The sequence below is a fragment of the Nymphalis io genome, chromosome 21 (genome assembly GCF_905147045.1).
Source record: "Nymphalis io chromosome 21, ilAglIoxx1.1, whole genome shotgun sequence".
In the NCBI taxonomy this organism is placed as follows: domain Eukaryota; kingdom Metazoa; phylum Arthropoda; class Insecta; order Lepidoptera; family Nymphalidae; genus Nymphalis; species Nymphalis io.
This window is the reverse complement of record NC_065908.1, coordinates 5,230,633-5,250,563: the sequence shown is the minus strand read 5'-3', so window position 1 is coordinate 5,250,563 and position 19,931 is coordinate 5,230,633. Positions and strand designations below refer to the sequence as shown.

The 19,931-nt window shown below is 32.8% G+C and overlaps 1 protein-coding gene and 1 non-coding gene across 2 annotated transcripts in view; both read left to right on the top strand.

Annotated features, from left to right (window-relative positions):
- The window catches only part of LOC126776773 (uncharacterized), a 257,517-nt gene that overhangs the window by 63,306 nt on the left and 174,280 nt on the right, over positions 1-19,931 (top strand). The window lies entirely within an intron of this gene.
- Positions 15,847-15,953, top strand: LOC126776968 (U6 spliceosomal RNA). Its single transcript, XR_007670002.1, has one exon. It is a non-coding gene; the product is annotated as a U6 spliceosomal RNA (small nuclear RNA).

Here is a 19,931-nt window from a genome sequence, read left to right as displayed (position 1 = left end):
CAGAAGCAACATTCACTTGTGAGCATATGCGTGTACACTCGCCATTTAAAATTCAAGCTGTGAAAAATTATTGTATTTTCGCAGTACGGCCTTAGTTTAACTATTTATGTTGAAGGTACTGATTGTTTTTTATGAAGTGTCTTCTTTGTAAGAGGCTAAGTTGTCACCAACTGTATAATAGGCATTGTAAGAAATATTAACCAACTTACATCGCCAATGTTCCGTCAACCTTGAGAACAAAGATGTTATGTGCCTCGTTCCTGAAGTTTATTTGTTTATTTGTAAGTAAGTGAAACAAACAGCATATTTTATATTACATAAAACTTATAAACCTTAAATAACACACATGCCAATACAGTTTCCACAAATAATTAATCTGGAAGTGAACATATATATAAAAGAGATAAAACAGTAAAATTAAATGTATGGTAATTAAAAAAAAAAAACTAACAAGTGTAAAAATGTATATAAACCAAACCTATATCATGTGAAATATGAAAAAGGAAAAAAAAAAAGTTAATAACAAATCTTAATCTAATTATTTTTAAGTATCGAGTTAAACTTACCGAGACCGCTGCTGAACAAGTCTATGTGGTTATATTTATCGTTATAGTTGCTACACGATCTTACTATAAAACTATTTTTGTAATAATTTGTTTGATGATTTGGAGTTGCGAAAGTGGCTTTGTACCGAGCACATAAGCGAGGACAGTTAAATAATATTTTATTTAGGAGATAAGGCGAATCTATAAGGCTGTTAATAATTTTAAATAGAAACAATTGGTCTCTATGTTCTCGTCTAGTTTTCAAGGACAGTAGAGTAGGCAAATCGTGACCAAATTTATATTTTAATTTTTTAATAAATTTATTTTGAATTGTTTCGATTGCTTGAATATACTTAGCATAACATGGATTCCATACGTTCGATGCATATTCCAAGTGTGACCGAACGTAAGCATTATAAAGTATAATGTGTGTATTAGGGTTCCTAAAGTCAGTACCTTGCCTTGAGATGAAGCCCAACATTTGGTAAGATTTTAAAGTAAGTTACGCTGGCTCACTCACCCTTCAAACAAAAACACAACAATACTACGTAATACTAGGTCCTTACTCAGACGAGCTTGCACAAAGCCCTACCATCAAGTGAAACTAAGCGTAATGGGTGCAGTAAAGATTATTATTAAATTTTCTTTTTTTTAGTTCGATTTCAGTATTGTATTTTTTAATGAATTTCGGCCACGGCGGCTAATCTTAAGAAAGACTAGCCAATTACGCAGGAGATATTATAGTGCACAAGTGTGTGCGCAAACACAGGTGCACTCTCTATTCCCTAACTCTCATAATTCGATGGGATGGCAATCCGATACATCACATTTACACAAAAGTTTAGAGATTCTGTTCAGGTTTGAACCCACAATCTTAGTTTAAGATTCACATGTTCTAACCACTGAACCATCTCGGCTCTATTTTTAACAAAACTAAAACTAATTTAAAAGTTCAAAATTAATTTCACGGTTTAGTATTCGAAATGGTAATGTAATTTAATTTTAAATGTACTTAACACTATAACAGCTCACTCCAACTATCTTGCTAAGCTCAAAAGCTCTCGGAATATATATTCAAAATCACGAAAACACCTGTAATATTTATTTCAGTTGAAATAAGGACTATCTTCCAATGTTATTTATCGTGACCGCGTTTTAGATTAGTGGTCGTGATAAAAGTAAAGTTACTTGTGAAGTAAATCAGTGCGGTTTCATTTAAAATAATGAATAAATGAAGATTTGCAAGTTTACCTGTACTACTTGTACAGAGCTTTCCTGGTAGGTATGTATGATGGTATGGTATATAAGTTATGCTACCATTTCATATTGATATTGTATTACTATAATTCAGCTACAGACATAATAGACCTAAAATCTTGTGTGAGAAAATACGTTAAAATAAACTTTCAAAATCAATAGAACAATGACCCATTTGATCGACAAAAGCCTGGAAAAGATCGCTATGTAGCGATAAGGCTGTCAAAGTTGTATGCAAATTTGGCTGTATCCATGTTTTATGTATTTTTTAATCTTTGTATTGTACAATTAAGTATATTCTATCTATTTATCTATCTAAAACAATACTTTCATCGTTTATTTAAACATAAATGTAAAAAAGTAAAAGTAATAACTTGTGAATGTCCCACTGCTGTGCTAAGACCTCTTCGCCTGTTTTTAAGGAGTAGGTTTGAAACTTATTCCTTCACGCTTCTCTATTGCGAGTTGGTGGAATAGACATAATGTTTCCTTCAGATAAGATGAATTATAAACAGAAATTAAGTATTGCCCGGATTTGAACTCACGTACATCGGTTAAAATTTGCCACTAGGCCATCTGGGCGTTTTACAAAACATAAATGTAGCAATATTTTATTCCTATTCATTTGAAGTAAATGTTCTTTCCGTGTACATGTGGATATGACAATGACTAAAGAGGTCAAGATAGAGTCTGCGACATTTAAATAGCTAGCTAGTATAATGTGAAGTTATGGAGATTTTTTTATTATACTATGGTAGATTTACATTTTTTATATAAAATAGTTAACAGTAACAGTAACAATCTGTTAATGTCCCACTGCTAAAGACTTCTCTCCCTTTTGAGGAGAAGGTTTGGAGCTTATTCCACCAAGTTACTTCAATGCAGGTTGGTAGAATACACGTGTGGCATAATTTCAATGAAATTAGAAACATGCAGGTTTTCTCACGATGTTTTCCTTCACCGTCAAGCACGAGATGAATTATAAACACAAATTAAGCACATGAAAATTCAGTGGTACTCCGGGTTTGAACCCACGATTATCGGTAAAGATTCACGCGTTCTAACCACTAGCCAGTCTCGGCAAAATAGTTAAACGGATGCATAAAAATGCTCTAGTAGATTTTTTGGTGCCAAAGTTTTCTATCACTTTTGTTTGGATAGCTTATAACTGTTTGTATCATTTATATACATATTTAATAGAATAAGTAGGCGGACAGGCAAAAAGTCAACCCGAGGGTAAGTAGTCACCAACATTGGCGAGCCAGCAAACATTTGCGCTGTAAGAAATATTAACCAACGCCAATGCGTCACCAACCTTGGAAACTTGGATGTTATTTCCCTTGTGTTTGAAGTTACATTAGTCACCCTTCAATTCAGAACACAACAACTAGTTATTGCTGTTTGGTGGTAGAGTATCTGATGCACTCATTAGTTATTGTAGAACAAAACCCTACAACCGTTTTCGTCAAGGAAGAGAAGAAACTTCCTCGCTGAGCTCGCCTCTGGTTCATTTCGTTTCCCCTGCATAATTTTAATAATATGCATAGATGTCACAAAGTGAACGAACCCATTAAAAAAAATCTCGTGATTGTGTCGAATCTCTCATGTCATTCTATAACCGAAATGTGAATCAAGGGACTAATCCTCGAAATGTCTCCATACACGCATATTTTTAATCGAATTTTACCTGAAAATCTGGTACAATTACAAACGTAGAATTAGATTTAATAATTCACTTGTCAGTTTTTGTTGTGTCAATTACAAAGTGTTTTATATGTATATTGGCTTATTCCCTGGAGAAATAACGATGTACTATTTTGTTTGTACTGAAACTTTTGGTTTTGTATCCTGTTTCCAAATTAATTCAGTTCATTTATACTGAGAATAGTCTTTACTAACTGTACTGGAAAATTGTATAAGCTCTATTATAGTTAAGAAACGATAAAACAATAATCTGTATATGGTATTGAGACACTACGAAATGAGCTAGTTGGAGGAGCCATACACATTATTTTTTTTAGTCAGTCTGCCCGCAGCTTTACAGAGACGAACGCTGTAATAAGCATGGTCATATTAGTCACGCCGAGTAAATGATAAAATAAAATCTTGAAAAAATATTTTTTCGGGTTTACGACTTTTGCGTTTATTGACTCCACATTTCAAATAATGAATTTGTAAATTTAACATTTACTTACCTTTGCGGACTTAGGAGCGGCTTTTTACACTTATATATTTTCAATTGTAAAATAGAAAGAAATAATAAATAAAACAAAACGTAAATTAATTTAGAAAAAAAAAAATTCGCGCAATTAAAAAGTTATATAATAAAAAGCTATAATAAAAATTTAAAACAATCGTTTTCATTTACCCTAATATTTTACACTCACAATTACAATAATGAAGTTACAAGTATAATTTACTTACAAGGCTAGAATTAGTGTATGTTTTTGACTTAAAAGTATTTTAGTAATTGTTCAAAACGTCCGCCTTCATTGTCAATAAAAACACGCAAGCTTAAATTGGTTGGAAGAAAATTAACACGTCTAGGCGTTTTATTACGACATAAGCGTTTATTTTTTTGTTATTTTAACATTTAGACGGCATCCGGTTCATTAAAATAAACTGGCTCATTGCTCGTGGGGCTAACTTATAAAGCCGCAGATTTCGAAGTCTTGTGTTCAAAACCCCGTGTCTTGGAAATAAAAAGTTCAGTATAAGACCGGGATCTGGAAGTTGATAGTTACAATCATGTACGACAGAAGTACGTAAAGCTTGATTTGTTTGTACGTAGGTATTGCACCTAAATCTTTCCGTGCGTGTCGGCTTCCGGCTCAATCGATTATGCGAGTGAGGGAATAAAGTGTGAACTCTTGTTTGCGCTTACAATTGTTCTATAATACGTCTTGCGATCAGTTATATAGTTATATGATCAACATAGACATAAAAAATACGTTTTCTTATATAATTGTAGAAAAAGTAATCCCCAGACTGCAATTGTAATTTCGGTTTGAGGAAATTGTATTTTGTTTGTCGAAAATGAATTTATTTATTTATTTTAATACTTTAGTGCACGACATATAAATGACAGATAGCTTAAAAGTAACAGAAAACAATAAATCAAACAACAAATGGTACGCAAAGGCGATCTTATCGCTTATAGCTCTCACAGACAACCTTTGTGGAAAGAAGTTTGAATGTATTTAGTAGCATCGGTATATAACATTATTTTTTGTTAATCTCATAATATGTTTCATATAAACAGTACAGTGAAAGTTGGTCTGTAAACGGCCAAATAAATTGATAAATTATAAAGCAATAGGTGAAATAATATTAAATAATAATGTTCTCATAGTTGAATATGACGGTGTGTTATTTCAAAGACTAGACATGCACTGAAGCTATTAAAGTGCACAATAGTGGGCGCAAACAGAGGGACACTGTATATCTTCACTTTCATAGTTCAATATGAGAATCCAAGACGACAAGAGAGAGATCGCAGGATCAATAACTTTACGTTTTTTTTCCGAAGCACGAGAATGTAATACTGTTGACTTTCTAACTTCAGGATATTACTAAAAATTTCTTGAAAGAAAAATATTATTGGAAACTGAAGAATTAAAACTATATATTGATCTGATTCGGGATTTAAATTGGAATCTAATTGGTCTACAGCTGTATAAATATGACCAACTAACAATTAATGAAATAATACTCATTATAGAATATAAATCAGATTTCCTTAAGGCGAATAATTTTAGTCTTATCTGGCCGGTTGTTGAATATAATAGAACATGAAACATAATTATAAGCTCATATTTTGTACTTTAAAATTACCTTTTGAACAATAAATATTACAAGTATGTAATGAAAACATATAATAAGGATAAAAATAGCTTTGATGCACGTCACGCTGTCGTGATACGAAGGCGTAAAATAGTTCAAACACGGCGGAAAATTTCAAACGAGCGTACCCACACTTATTTTATACGAAAGTTGGCAAAAGAAAAACAAATGAGGCCTACGGTAAAAAGGTTTTCGTGCGGAATTTTCTTTTATAAGAACGATTTATTCGTGACACAATGCAGTTACGATTGTTGAACGTAGTGTAATTTAATAAAATAATTTTTTGGTAAATGTTTCTTGTTATAAATGAATCTTCATACAACAATTATAGATTATATTAAGATTGCCTATGAAACTATATAATTTTGCCCAGACTATTTTGACTTTAATCTAGGACTGTAATAGTAATTTCGAGTTTACTGTTTGAAAAGTGCTTTTTATTTGGGTGAGAGCAGCGCTATGGACGGATAAGGCTTAAGAAAACATTTTAAGCTTATTTGACTTATTATGTATTATATCCATAAACGGTTTCTAAAAGCAAAATATGTAACTTTTGTAGACCTGTATAATTGGTATTAGTATAAAACGCCTTTACTTGGCACTTTGACTTTAGTAAGGCTTAACTACACAAAAATATAAAGATATTAAAAAGGGTGAAATTTGTATTGATTTATTTACATACAAAGGTCCTTAAAAGATCATTTGTATACTGTTAATTATGTATTTATTTTGAGATAAATAGTAACTACTAAGTTTCTTACTAGTCTTCGGTAGATTCTTCATTTCGAACCGGTGGTAACTTAACATTTAATTCGATAGTGTTATATGATGATTCAAAAGTACCTTTTTAGAGCCTATTTGAATTAATATTATTTTAAAGTAATTTGTATTGTTCTGAACTGGAGATTGCTGAACATTGAATTGAATTTACTCCAGCTATATAACGATTTAAAAGTGCATATAAGAATCTATATTAATAGACATCTAGATTAATAGTGACAATGACATTTGATCGCATAGCCCATTTCCTTCCTTCCTGAAACAAATGGAAGACAGACACAAGTGCATGTCAATAAGGTTAATAAGGAACATGCTATAACTTAATCTGTTAAGGTTCAACAAAACATTCAACCATGTGTATTTCAAAACAATAGTACAAGTTTATTCCACAATATGAAACTTGCGGTCCGTTGTCTCACTCATCTCCCGAGGCAATATCTTGTCCAAGCTGATGCTGTGTTCTCGCTGATTGTAGGATTACCGTTAAGGCCCCTTTTATAATATCATATCGTCGACAATGTTCTGGTTCTGATTGACGGATGAATGAGATCGTTTTGCGAAATACAAAGTGATTTTCATATTATTGTCTATGATACTTATTTTTGTAATTAAAATAAATATATAAAATTAACTCCACTTAATATAATGTATATATTGATGGGGCACGACAACGGTAACGTTTTTAACTCGAATTTATGTGAATAATTGAATGTAATGTTTTGAAGTAAAAGATTAATTAAAAGAAAGAAAGAAAGAAATTAAGTAAAAGAAAGAAAATACAGAGGTGCTTGCCCAGGTCTGAACCGGAAATCTTTGGTTGAGATTCACCACTGGGTCATCTCGGCTCTTATAAATGATTATAATATTAATAAGCTTATAAATACGCTATCTTTTATATTAAATAACCGACTGCTGGGTTTGGGCCATTTTGATTTTAAGGAAATATCGTAAGCTATACCCATTGGCTTTAACTTAATTGAATTGACAATTTCATTAAGTCATAATATCACGACTTTCCCGATCAAGGCCATAATAATACAAGAATTCCATACGCAATATGAATGGAATGCCCCTCATCCATCTTACGAGGCAATATATCGTTTTGATGATTGAGTGATCGATGTTAAGGCGCTGGTCGTTCAGAATTTATTTTACTCCATATTCATAAATAACTGGTTTATACCGGATTTGTGTTGTATGTTTTATTTTTAGTAGCCTGGTAGATATGAAACATCGAAGTTGATAGTTATTTAAATTATAAATAATTAAAATAATAATAAATTAATATAAATGCGAATAAGAAGAAATGCTGAAAAAAAATCTTTCGATAAAAAAATATATTTTTATTATATTTCATAGCAAACGAATTATATTAACGTATCCACTAACCGTGCAGTGTACTCCACCAGCTCAAGGTTGTTCAACGAGTTGTGAACTTTCTGTTAGAGATCGAAATCGTCTGAGATCTGACGTTAAGTGAGCGAATTAGCAAGCTAAAGTAGCAGTGGGCAGGTAACATATACTGCAAAAACATGGGATTTGCAGCAGACTAGTCCTGGAGACCACGTATCCGTATACGTTGTATTATGCGCCCTTCAATTAGCCTTGCGAATGTCATCGCCCGGATGATATTCGTAAGGCAGTGGGCAAGGATTGGAAGAGGAGAGCTGTGGATTGATGAATTATTGATTTGACGGTTGAATTTAACTTGTTGTTGCGGACGAGCAAATGGGCCACATGATGGTAAGTAGTCAACATTGGCATAGTAAGAAAAGTTAACCATCGCTTACATCTCCAATGCGCCACCAACTTTGGGAATTAAAATGTTATATTTCATGTTTCTGTAATTACACTGGCTCACTCACCCTTCAAACAGGAACATAAAAATACCAAGTACTGCTGTTATGCGGTAGAATATCTAATGAGTGGATCACAACAGAACTACACAACGTAGGAATCAAGTTACCCCGAGAACACTAGGCTCTAACATAACTAATATTTTTTATTGTTTTTAAATTAAATTATAAATGTAAATATATACATGTGTAGCAATTAACATTTAAATGTAGGTTATTACGATTATGCGGTAAAACGCTCACATACGAACATAAATACTTAACTTATGCATATGAAGCCTGAAAAAGGAATTTTAAAACATTCCGCGATGTTTTAATATCGCTTCCGTTGCAGAGTACGAAATAATATCCAGCTCACGCCTAGGTATTACACGATGACCTAGTTAAACTCACGTAAAAAAAACTTACTGAGAATGAAAGTAAATTTTGAAGGTATTATATAATTTAGTTGCAATATCAGGTCGTCGTTTGACATTGAGATAGCAAGTAATATTTTTGAAGCTTTTTTTTTGTCAACAATTAAAAATAATATATATATTTACAGGGGTATATAAGATTATAACGCTATAAAATATAATAATCCTTTTATAATATCCTGGGACATTATTCATACACGGCCATCTGATCCCAAACTAAGCAGAGCTTGTACTATTAAAACCAGACAACTGATATACTACATATATTACTTTCCTTTTTTAAATACATATATAGATAATTACACCCAGAATCACAAACAGACATGTTCATGCACAAAACTGTCGGTCCTGGGTGGAAATCGAACCCACAACTTTCGGCGTGAAAGGCAAGTATCTACCAACCACGTCACGGCCCGTCAACTGTGTAATATGTTTCAGAATTAGGTAAATACAGTATAATAATATTCCTACAGGAGTTATTGTTGTAGCCTTTTTTATTTTTACAACGCTCTATTAATATTAAAATAAACTTGTTAAATATCCAAAATTGACTATTTTATATATATATAAAAAATACCACTTATATATATAAAATATCAATTGAATTCTGTTTCTGTCTGTTACGCTTTCACGGCTAAAACATTGAATCGATTTTGATGAATTTTGTTATGATAAAAGGTTGAACCCAAAGCAAGTCATAACCAAAGCTCTTTTTTATACTTAAGGGTTCCCCACCTATAAGCAACTAAACTAGCTGTTTTATTTACTATTGCTATTTTTAAAAATAAGATACCTAAGTAGCACAAATCAATAGGAAGAGAAGTATTTACATTAATATTATTTTGTATAAATTAATAAAAAAAATGTACTTTACTATCGAACGGCCAGGCAAACGCGACCAAAGCGCCATAGGTACACAGTGGAAATTCCCCGCCTACGTACGAAGCGCTTTGAATCTACATTCATCATTCGACTGCGAAACTGTGGAATGCTTTGCTTGAGTCCGTATTTCCTGATAGGTACAATGTTGGTGTCTTCAAATCCAGAGTAAACAGGTTTCCTATAGACAAGCGTGCTACATCCTAGACCATGTCGATGCTTAACATCAGGCAACGGTCAAACGCTGGCCTATTATTTATAAAAAAAGAAAAACTTTATTAAAATTTTAATTTATACTTGTCATTTATCGCTACCGTTCAAGCCATATCCTAAAGTTGGATGAGCTCTGTTTTATCTCATTTATTTTTATGAGCCGTGTTGAAGATTTCAACTCTCGGGTCAGCCCGGTGCTTTATGTACACTATAAACTTTATACAGAAAGATATTCTGTGGCTATCATTACTTGATGCAAATTAAAATAGTTCAAAGGTAATTGCTTTTTTAAGCCATGCGTTTAAAACGTAATTAAAGCTTTAAAATTTAACTAGCTGACAAGTTTGGTTAAAAATTTAGCTTAACGTTTGATTTTAAATTGTTTATTTCTTTTGCTGTTTATTTTATATAACTTCGTTAACTACAGTACAATGAACTTCTTACTGATATTCGGATTTTTGTTTTCTATATTGACCTGTTTGCCTTAAATGTCTCCTGCTTAGGGCAAGTATAAGCAAAGACTTTTTGGATCACGCACGGTCGACAAACTCGCATCGATACACGCGGTACGAGTTGCTACTCATTAGGATTTTTCATCGTGATTTATTACTATTATTTAAGAGATTTATGATTGTTTTAGCGTTTAGATTAATAATGAGTTAAAAGAGAAGGTAAAATTTTTAAGAGTCAATCAAGTGAAATTGTTCATACATACATACATTCATACATATACAGAAACACATACATAAATACATACCCACATAAACATAATCTGCTAAAACCTCGTCGTGAAAGTCAACGAACTATTTTTCGAAGCTTCTTTGCTCTTTGATAACTTTCATTACCGTTTACTTTTAACGTTTCATTCTGCTAGCGCGTGGATTATACTGACACATAGTCAAGAAATAGAAACCATACACTTGTAAAGCTGATCATGACAATAAATTAATCAAAAATATTATAGCCTTATACGTTTAAGTATCTACAGGATGGTATACTTGCCTCATCTCCGCGTGGATGGTGATGAGGATTTTTTGCTGTATGGGAATTGATTAACAAGGGTAAATTAAATTGCCAGTAGTTGTTATGTCTTGAGGATCGTTAACTTATTTTTGACATCACCAGATAGCATTTTTGGGTCAAGTTATCCTGATACCCTCCAAATCAACCTTTATCAAAATCGTTTCAGCAACTTAACCTTGTATTTTTTTTCAGAAAAAGTCAATTTTTCATTTGTACTTTTTATTTTAGAGTAAGCTTATTTCGAATTACTATTTTTTTGCGTTTTATTATACATTTTTAGTCATAAGACGCATTTTTCGCTGACACCGCCAAAATAGAATGGCGTTCAAATATCTACGGCGGATTTTTACAAATTTTCCTTAAACGCACCACCCGATAAAAACTTAGCTGTTTTATTTAAATTTGTAAGTTAAAAATATTACTGACAATTAATACAAGCACGTAATACAAAGTTATACTTTTAAGTAATTAGTTTTTCGAACGGGCGTCGGTAAAAAATAAAAATAAAAAACAATAGAAGAAATAATATCGAGGATAATTAATATAAATAATATTATTTCGCATTGTTATTTTACAAACAATTAAATCCCGTAGATTTAATTGTTAGATAGTATAGATCTTCAATATATAAAGGCTATATAAATATTTTATTTGGACACGTAATCCAATACGACTAGTACGTGACAAAAAAAACAAAATACAATAAATTAAGCCGCAATTACACTCGCGTCAAATTCGTAAAATAATGAATGATCCACCGGACAGAGTTCACGAAGAGACATTGGCCAGTACTCAAGTTCATGCAAACACAGGTGCACTCCTCTACACAGGTACACTCACATAATTCGAAAGAATGAAAGAGAAGAAAGAGCCTACTCTTTTAAAGGAATGTACATTATTACGGCAGTACGGGAGTATAAACACTGATGTGTTTACAGTTATTCAGATTGGCTGTTATGTTTCTAGCTACTATTCATTTCTATGAAACTTTTGAAATTGATTGTATTTTGTTTTTTTTTGTCACGTACTAGTATTGGATTACGTGTCCAAATAAAATATTTATGTAGCCTTTATATATTGAAGATCTATATTCTACCGGATTTAATTGTTTGTATGAGCATGCATTTTGATGTGCTTAAATATGTTTCTAATTCATCTCATGCTCGGCGATGAAGGAAACGTATGGAATTCTCATGCAGGATGCATCTGTTGGATGAAGCTTCGAATTGGAGCAGGGTAGTGTTAACCCCAAACCTTTTACTGTCTGAAATTTACAGGGTATTACTGTTCATTGAAAATACTACCTTCATTTGAAGTACACGTATCCAATCCATTTTCCCATCTCTGTTTTACTACATAGTAATTACTTAGTGGAACAAGATAAAGTGTTGTTTTAGGCGAGAATAGTTTTTGACAAAAAAAATAAAACCTAAACAAGAAATTATTAGTAGTTTATCAAATTAAATAATAACAATAATATTTATATAATTTGTATAGTAGCGTCACTCGTCTATAGAAAATGAGCCTTAACAGTCATTTAGTGCAAGATATAGTGTGATGTAATGCGACAAGTTTATTGTACAAGTTATGTTTGTAATGAGAGTATTTATAATAGATGAGTAATACGCTAAGCTTACCCTGGTCTTGAATTATAAGTCCTTCTCAGTCATTCAACAACTAATTTTAAACATTTATTAATGTTAGGGAGTTCTCTTTTTTATTTACGCGGGAAAAACTTATTACATTTTTTACCCAGGGGAACAGTGAAGGGTATGTGGAGCATGCCAGTGTCCAAGGTGCCGAGTGCGCTCCGTACATCGGAATACCCACTAAAAAACCAGCGGTACCCTATCCTCTTAACGAGGAGCGCCACGTGATCGCTTGCGCATGCTTCCGTGACGAATGTAAGCGAGCTCCCTTTGCTAACCATCGTATTTTCAAATATATTTTATTTCAACCGCCATCACTTGTTCAAAAAGTTTCTTCAAGATGGTGCGAAACAATTGTCGTCGTTGATTGGTCAACAGTACAGTAACAGCCTGTTAATGTCCCACTGCTGGGCTAAGGCCTCCTCTCCCTTTTGAGGAGAAGGTTTGGAGCTTATTCCACCACGCTGCTCCAATGTGGGTTAGTGGAATTGAAATGATTGGTCAAACGACATCCAAACAATAATAAGGGAAGAAGGCAAATATATATATTTTGTTATAAGTTAGAAAGAGTTAACGTGCATTTCTTGTAATTGGTGTTGCAAATATTATAAATTAAACAAATCATTCATATAAAGAAAATCACGTTCTGCAATAATCAAATCTAACTTGTGCATGTCGAAGTGATAATCCCCATCAACTACGAGTATATTATATCTAATTAGCCAACAACAGTTTATCTTTCGTTTTTTATATTCTTCCTTAGCGTAACAATTTTACTGGATGACGCTTCTGGCATTTTCCCTAAGTACGTACACAAACTCCCGGAGGAACACAATATATATCTACTGTTTATATACTTCATAAAATGTATTCCATCTGTTATTATGATACGGAATTTAATATTTCCTATTCGATATATATCGCTTATCTGTTGCAGCGGCTTTCAAAATATGACATTTGACAAGATGTTGATATTAGTACTGATTTCGGCCACGCGCCAAAATATTCTTATCGGACTATACACTATATGGTAAATAGCTTATATTTTTTTTTTATTGATGAAACATAGTCATCAAAAATGTATGTATTTGTAACACAAATACTTTTTCTGAACTTCTTCTCCATTTAACTTTAGCTCCAAATCTCACACTCTTCCATGAGGGTGACATATGCTTAAAAAGGAGTATAGAATTTTCTAGTCATTTATGATTTATGGATATTATGTAAATAATATTACTAGAGATTGCTGATAAAGTAATACAAAAATACATAAATGCTAAAATTAAAGTTCGCGTTCATTGAATATCTATTGAGGATCTATGAATTTAATTGTAACTGACTATGTATGAATAGGTACGTATTTGAAAAAAATTAACAACAAATTGTGTAATATTATGATACAGAAGTTCTTATAATATCCTAGTTGAATAATTGATATATTATTACATAAGACAAGGCTTTTTAAGTTGTACTTGGCAGTAGTGGTTAGCGCAAGTCCGTCTAGGAAGACATATTCTCCGACCAAACAGTAATAGTATTATAGCACTTAACGTCGTGATGTCACAATTTAAGCATTGATTGAGCCAGTGTAATTGAGCCACAATAGACGTAACGCATTAGTTTCCAAGATTGATGGCGCATCGACGATATAAGGATTGATTAATATTTCTTATAGTGTAAATGCTTGCGATAGTTTTCACAAAACTGGTTCCCTAACAGCCAGTCTGCTTATAAATATAATTTAATCTTATAATAAAAATCTTTAATAATAGTCAAAGTAAGTGAAAGTCAAAAACCATGATGGTCCTCTGGAAAAACCGAGATGGTCCAGTGGTAAGAACGCGTGAATCTTAAACGATGATCGTAGGTCAAACCCGGGCAAGGACTAAAATACAAGCACAAACATTGATATGGTATCGTTAAAAATCATATTTATCGCGACGTCTTATATAAAGTGCGTCCACATCTCTTAAGCTTGAGACTTTTGTGACTAGAAATGAGTGCTAAAATTTAATAATAATACGCTTTATTGCACACCAAAAGATATTTAAGAGGAACAATTACATACGATAAATAAAACAATTTAAGAAAATGGATCTTATCGCTAAAGAGATTTTTTTATTGAATAGGCGGACGAGCATATGGGCTATCTGATGGTAAGTGGTAACAACGCCCATAGCATTAATAGTAGGCATTAGCATTGTAAGTGTTAACCATCGGTTACGTCGCCATGCACCATCAACCTTAAGAACGAAGATGTTATGTTCCTTGTGCCTGTAATAATACTGGCTCTCTCTCCCTTAAAGTGCAGCACAACAATACAAGTGCTGCTGTTTTGCAAGTAGAATATCTGATGAGTGGGTGGTACCTACCCTTGCACGAAGCCCTACCACCAGTAAAAATCGTTTCCAGGCAACCAAAAAGGCAAAAGGCAAGTGTATTACGTACAACTGTACTTATCCCTAGAACATTCATACGTACTTTCTCACTAAGTATTTAATAAGTACAACGTTGGTATCTCCAAATCCAGAGTAAACAGGTTTCTTCTAGGCAAGCGTGCTACATCCTAGACTGTGTCGATGCTCAACATCAGGCAAGTCATCGGTAAAACGCTGGCCTGTGAAGAGTAAAAAAAAAATTCTCTAAACGATCGTCCTAATTAATTAATTTGATAGTCCCATTACGGTACGTTTTTTCGGTACGATAGAAGATAAGCGTTCGACGTTACATTAACAATAAAGATTATTTAATAAATAGTACAAAAATTTAATAAAAAGTAAACTGCGTGTTAATGTCCCACTCCTGGACTAGGGCCTCGTGTTCTTTAAAGGAGAATGTTTGAAGCTTATTTCACCGTACTGATCCAATGCGGGGCGGTGGATACACATGCGCTAAGGATTATTACAAAACTAAAGACATTTAAAAAAATGTAATGATCATATCCAGATTGGATCATATAAAAATATAATTATAGTATAGTTACCGTAATAAGCACAAAATATAATACAATTGTTCATTCTACTTAATAAAATATTTCTTCACGAAAAGTTTTTTAAGTAATTAATAGCCCAATGTACCTAACGTTTTGATATTGATTACGATTTCGACTCTGACTTCGCAGATAATAATATTATTTTCTTAAAAAAACCGCTTAAAAAGTGGACACTTGTGTCCAGGACGGAAAAGTGGACACTTTGATGTTTTAATGTAAAACATCAAAGTATCCACTTAAACTGAAATGGAAACATTTATATCAGCTTTATTTGTTTTTAATAATCGCCGTTAGTTCAATAAGTTTACAAAATTCTATTAAAAAAAACACTTATTCTACCGACAAATATTAATATTCTGTATTTCTCGATATATAATAGAGGTTAGCCTAACTGTACTCGCTTCAGCAGTACGTATACTAAAAATGGAACGATACAGAGAAGATTAGCATTGCCCCTGCGCAAGAATGACACGTAAAATCGTGAAGCGTTCCACATTTTTGTCGCGGTAGCATACGCAAGCGATCCCGTGGCGCTCCTCGTTAAGACGGAAAGGGTACCACTGGTTTTTTAGTGGGTATTCCGATGTTCGGGGTGCACTCGGCGCCTCGGACATCGGCAAGCCCCATCTACTATTCCCGTGCGGGAAACGCGTAATGCGTTTTTCCAGTGTGAAAAAAAAACAAAAGTGGGTAGCCTAACATCAAAGTATCCAATTCTATTTTCTTTGTAGACTAAAATGTCTTGTTACAAACGAATTTTCAGCCCACATTACTATTCTGTACGATCTCACTTCGCATCTCACTCGTGAAATATTAAACGACGTAATACGCTATTTAGATATGTGTTAACTTTAAATGTTATACCGCTTTATTAAAAAAGGCTGCTTAGCGACTGTTAAGTAAAAACACTGATTTCTCTCTTTCTGTCATTATTGCTTTGACATTTGAACGAAGAAGACATCGTTGCTTATCATTAACTGATCCAATGCCGCATTACACCTTTAGACATTTCACGAACATATTGTGCGGTGAGTTTCGAGTTTATCTTACAGAATCAATCTACTGAAATTTGATTCAGTTTAACCTATATCAGGTTATTTGTCTCCTGTAATATCAAAAATATTGAAATAACCACATCTTGACAAAATTAAAAGCAAATTAACATCATTAAACGGAATTATAAAAAATATGACTAGATCTTCCACGCTAAATACAATATACGATTTATAACTCCCTAATCAAACCACATTTAGACTATTTAATAGAAATCTGGGATACAGCTGCCCCAACAAACTTAGTGCAATTACAAGTTAAGCAGAACAAATTAGTAAAAACACTTTTTACGACTTTTACACATCACTCAAAATCAAACTTACAATTACTTTATTTGCATACTAATTAAAAAAAATTTGATAAAAATATGTGTATATGTCAAATATACATAGATACAATTGAATAAAAACCAACAATCACAAAGAATACAATTAAGAAACGCCAATGACATAAAAAAAGCCGAGATGGCCCTGTGATAAGAACGCGTGAATCTTAACCGATGATCGTGGGTTCAAACCCGGGCAAGCACCACTGAATTTTCATGTGCTTAATTTGTGATTATAATTCATCTCGTGCTTTACGGTGAAGGAAAACATCGTGAGGAAACCTGCATGTGTCTAATTTCACTGAAATTCTGCCACATGTGAATTCTACCAACCCGCATTGGAGCAGCGTGGTGGAATAAGCTCCAAACCTTCTCCTCAAAAAGAGGAGAGGAGGCCTTTAGCCCAGCAGTGGGACATTCACAGGCTGTTACGGTTACGGTTAATGACATAAAATTATCAAAACCTCGTACTATTAACTATGGGAAGAAAAATATTATGTTTGACGGAGCAAAACGATTTAATTTTAAATTAAATTGATAAAAATTTACCAAAAAATATTAAAGAAGCAAAAGGTATGCATCAGTTTAAGAGACTATTAAAGATATATGTTCAAAGCAATATAAAATAACACAAATATATAATATGAAACAAACTGTATAATAATGTAAAATAATTTATTAAATTTAATGGTATAAAAAGTAGCAAGACCAGTCTATCGACAATAATGCAAGGTTTTTACAGATACCCTCTTCGAAATTGTAGTTTTTTGTTATACACGCTGCTTTGGCGCTCCGCTTGGCAATTGTTGTAGTAATATTTTGTTCTCATGTTAGTGAATGTGTTTCTTGATGAGAATAAAGTTTCTTTAACCCGAATAAAAAAATATATTCAGGACTATTTGAGATATATATCACATTAAAACAATAAGGCATTATATGTGCTGACTAAGCATTCATTCTTATTTACATAAAGCTAAGTTCAAGTACAGTTAAATACGCGATACAGATAAGATACGATACGATAAATGTTGTGATAAATGTTAATTTTCTAAAGGTTATTCTTATGTCATTATTAATACGAAAAATCTATTAAGTGAAGCCAGTGATATGATGTCACCTTTCAGTCGTTGGTCATTCTAAATGGAGACAAATCAACTGTCAACAAGACCGGCGGCAGTTTAGACGCAAGACAATAGTTGTAGGTGTTTTTTTAAGAAATTGCTTTGTGACACTGCTAGCTTTCTAACTAGTTTAATACTAAGATTTCCTTTACAGAAAATTCTTGTGATTTGTGTTTTATTAAAATAAGTATTTAGATAAGTTTTAAAATGTATAGGTATAAAATTTCATGATTTCTTTCGACATTTTTACCAATCATCGATCATCGCAATAGTCATTTTTTTATACAAAACCTTATTAAAATCTTTTCGGTTCCCCGCTGCATATATATATTGTCTTTTAATATGTGTAAGTGATTGAATTTGTAATAAGAAATATTGAACATATTTTTTAAGTAATCCGTGTGCTGACTTTATTATATATTTTTTCTCAATAATTTACCTTACATTATATTATTTTAGTTTTTAAAATAAAATATAAATATTTCAATTTAAAATTTTATTCAAACTTCGTTAAATGTTTTTCAAAATTCAAGTAGTTTTCAATAACACCAGTTTCCAAACAAACTTAGCGTTTGATGAAGTGTTTTTCAATCAGCGTCAAGTTAGTGAAAATTCGTAAAACGAAATACTCTTTACAAATTCGAGTTTCGAATTGTGCTTTTACGGTCCTTTGAAGAATAATTGTTTTTACTTTAATGTTTCCTAATATTTTTTATGAAGAAAAATTATGATTTTATATTTAGAGAGCCGACTTGGGGTTCAGAATCCCGTAAGCCTGTAAGCCTCTCTGGGCATTTAATGGATTTATTTATTTTATTTAGAATAGTTAAATATACTCCCAAATTTTACTTGGTAGCAGAGCTTTGTGTGTGTGTGAGCTCGTCTGGGTAGGTATTATACATCAGATATTCTGCAGCAAGAACAGTATTACTTAGTATTCAAAGAGATTGAGGCTGTAAGAAATATTAATCATTGACAAAGCGAACCTTACACGTGCCTGTAGTTATACTGACTCACTCACCCTTCAAACCGGAACACAACAGTATAAATTATTTGTGTTGGAAGTATTGAGTTTTCGATTCTCGATTATCAAACATAACGAAATGTCAACCTGTTTCATATCATGATCATTTTGTATATGATTACAGACTTGCATAAACTGTTTATATATATTATATAACTGGAAAGCCGAGATAGCGCAGTGGTAAGAACGCGTGAATCTAAACCGATGGTCGTGGGTTCAAAGGGTAAGCACTGAATTTTCATCTGCAATCAATTATAATTCATCTCATGCTTTACGGTGAAGGAAAACATCGTGAAAAAACCTGCATGTGACTAATTTCACTGAAACTCTGCTACATCTGTATTCCACCAATCTCCAAACTACGAACGAATAAGCTCAAAACCTTCTTCTCAAAAAAAAGGGAGACGAGGCCTTAGCCCAGCAGTGGGACATTCACAGGCTGTTAACGTAAACTGGTTAGGTTTCTCTTGATTGTCGAAGCGTGCCAATGTATATTGATATCCCACATAAGTATCAATATTAATGGATGTTCTTTTGTGATTCATTCTGTGACGCGTATTTATATACGATGTGTATATGTACAAATTTCTAGGTAACGATAGTTTAATATTGCTAAATGTTATTTGACAGCAAAAACAAAATAAAATTTCATTAATATTGAACCAAGGATAAGTGGCCTTACAAGCTACACATTAGACTGGTGTACACACTGGTGGTAGAGTTTCGTGCAAGCTCGTCTGGGTAGGTACCACCCACTCATCAGATAATCTACCGCAAAACAGCAGTACTTGGTATTGTTGTGTTCCAGTTTGAAGGGTGAGTGAGCCAGTGTAATTACAGGCACAAGGGACATAACATCTTAGTTCCCAAGGTCGGGGGCGCATTGGTGATGTAAGCGATGATTAACATTTCTTACAATGCCAATGTCTATGGGCGTTGGTGACCACTTACCATC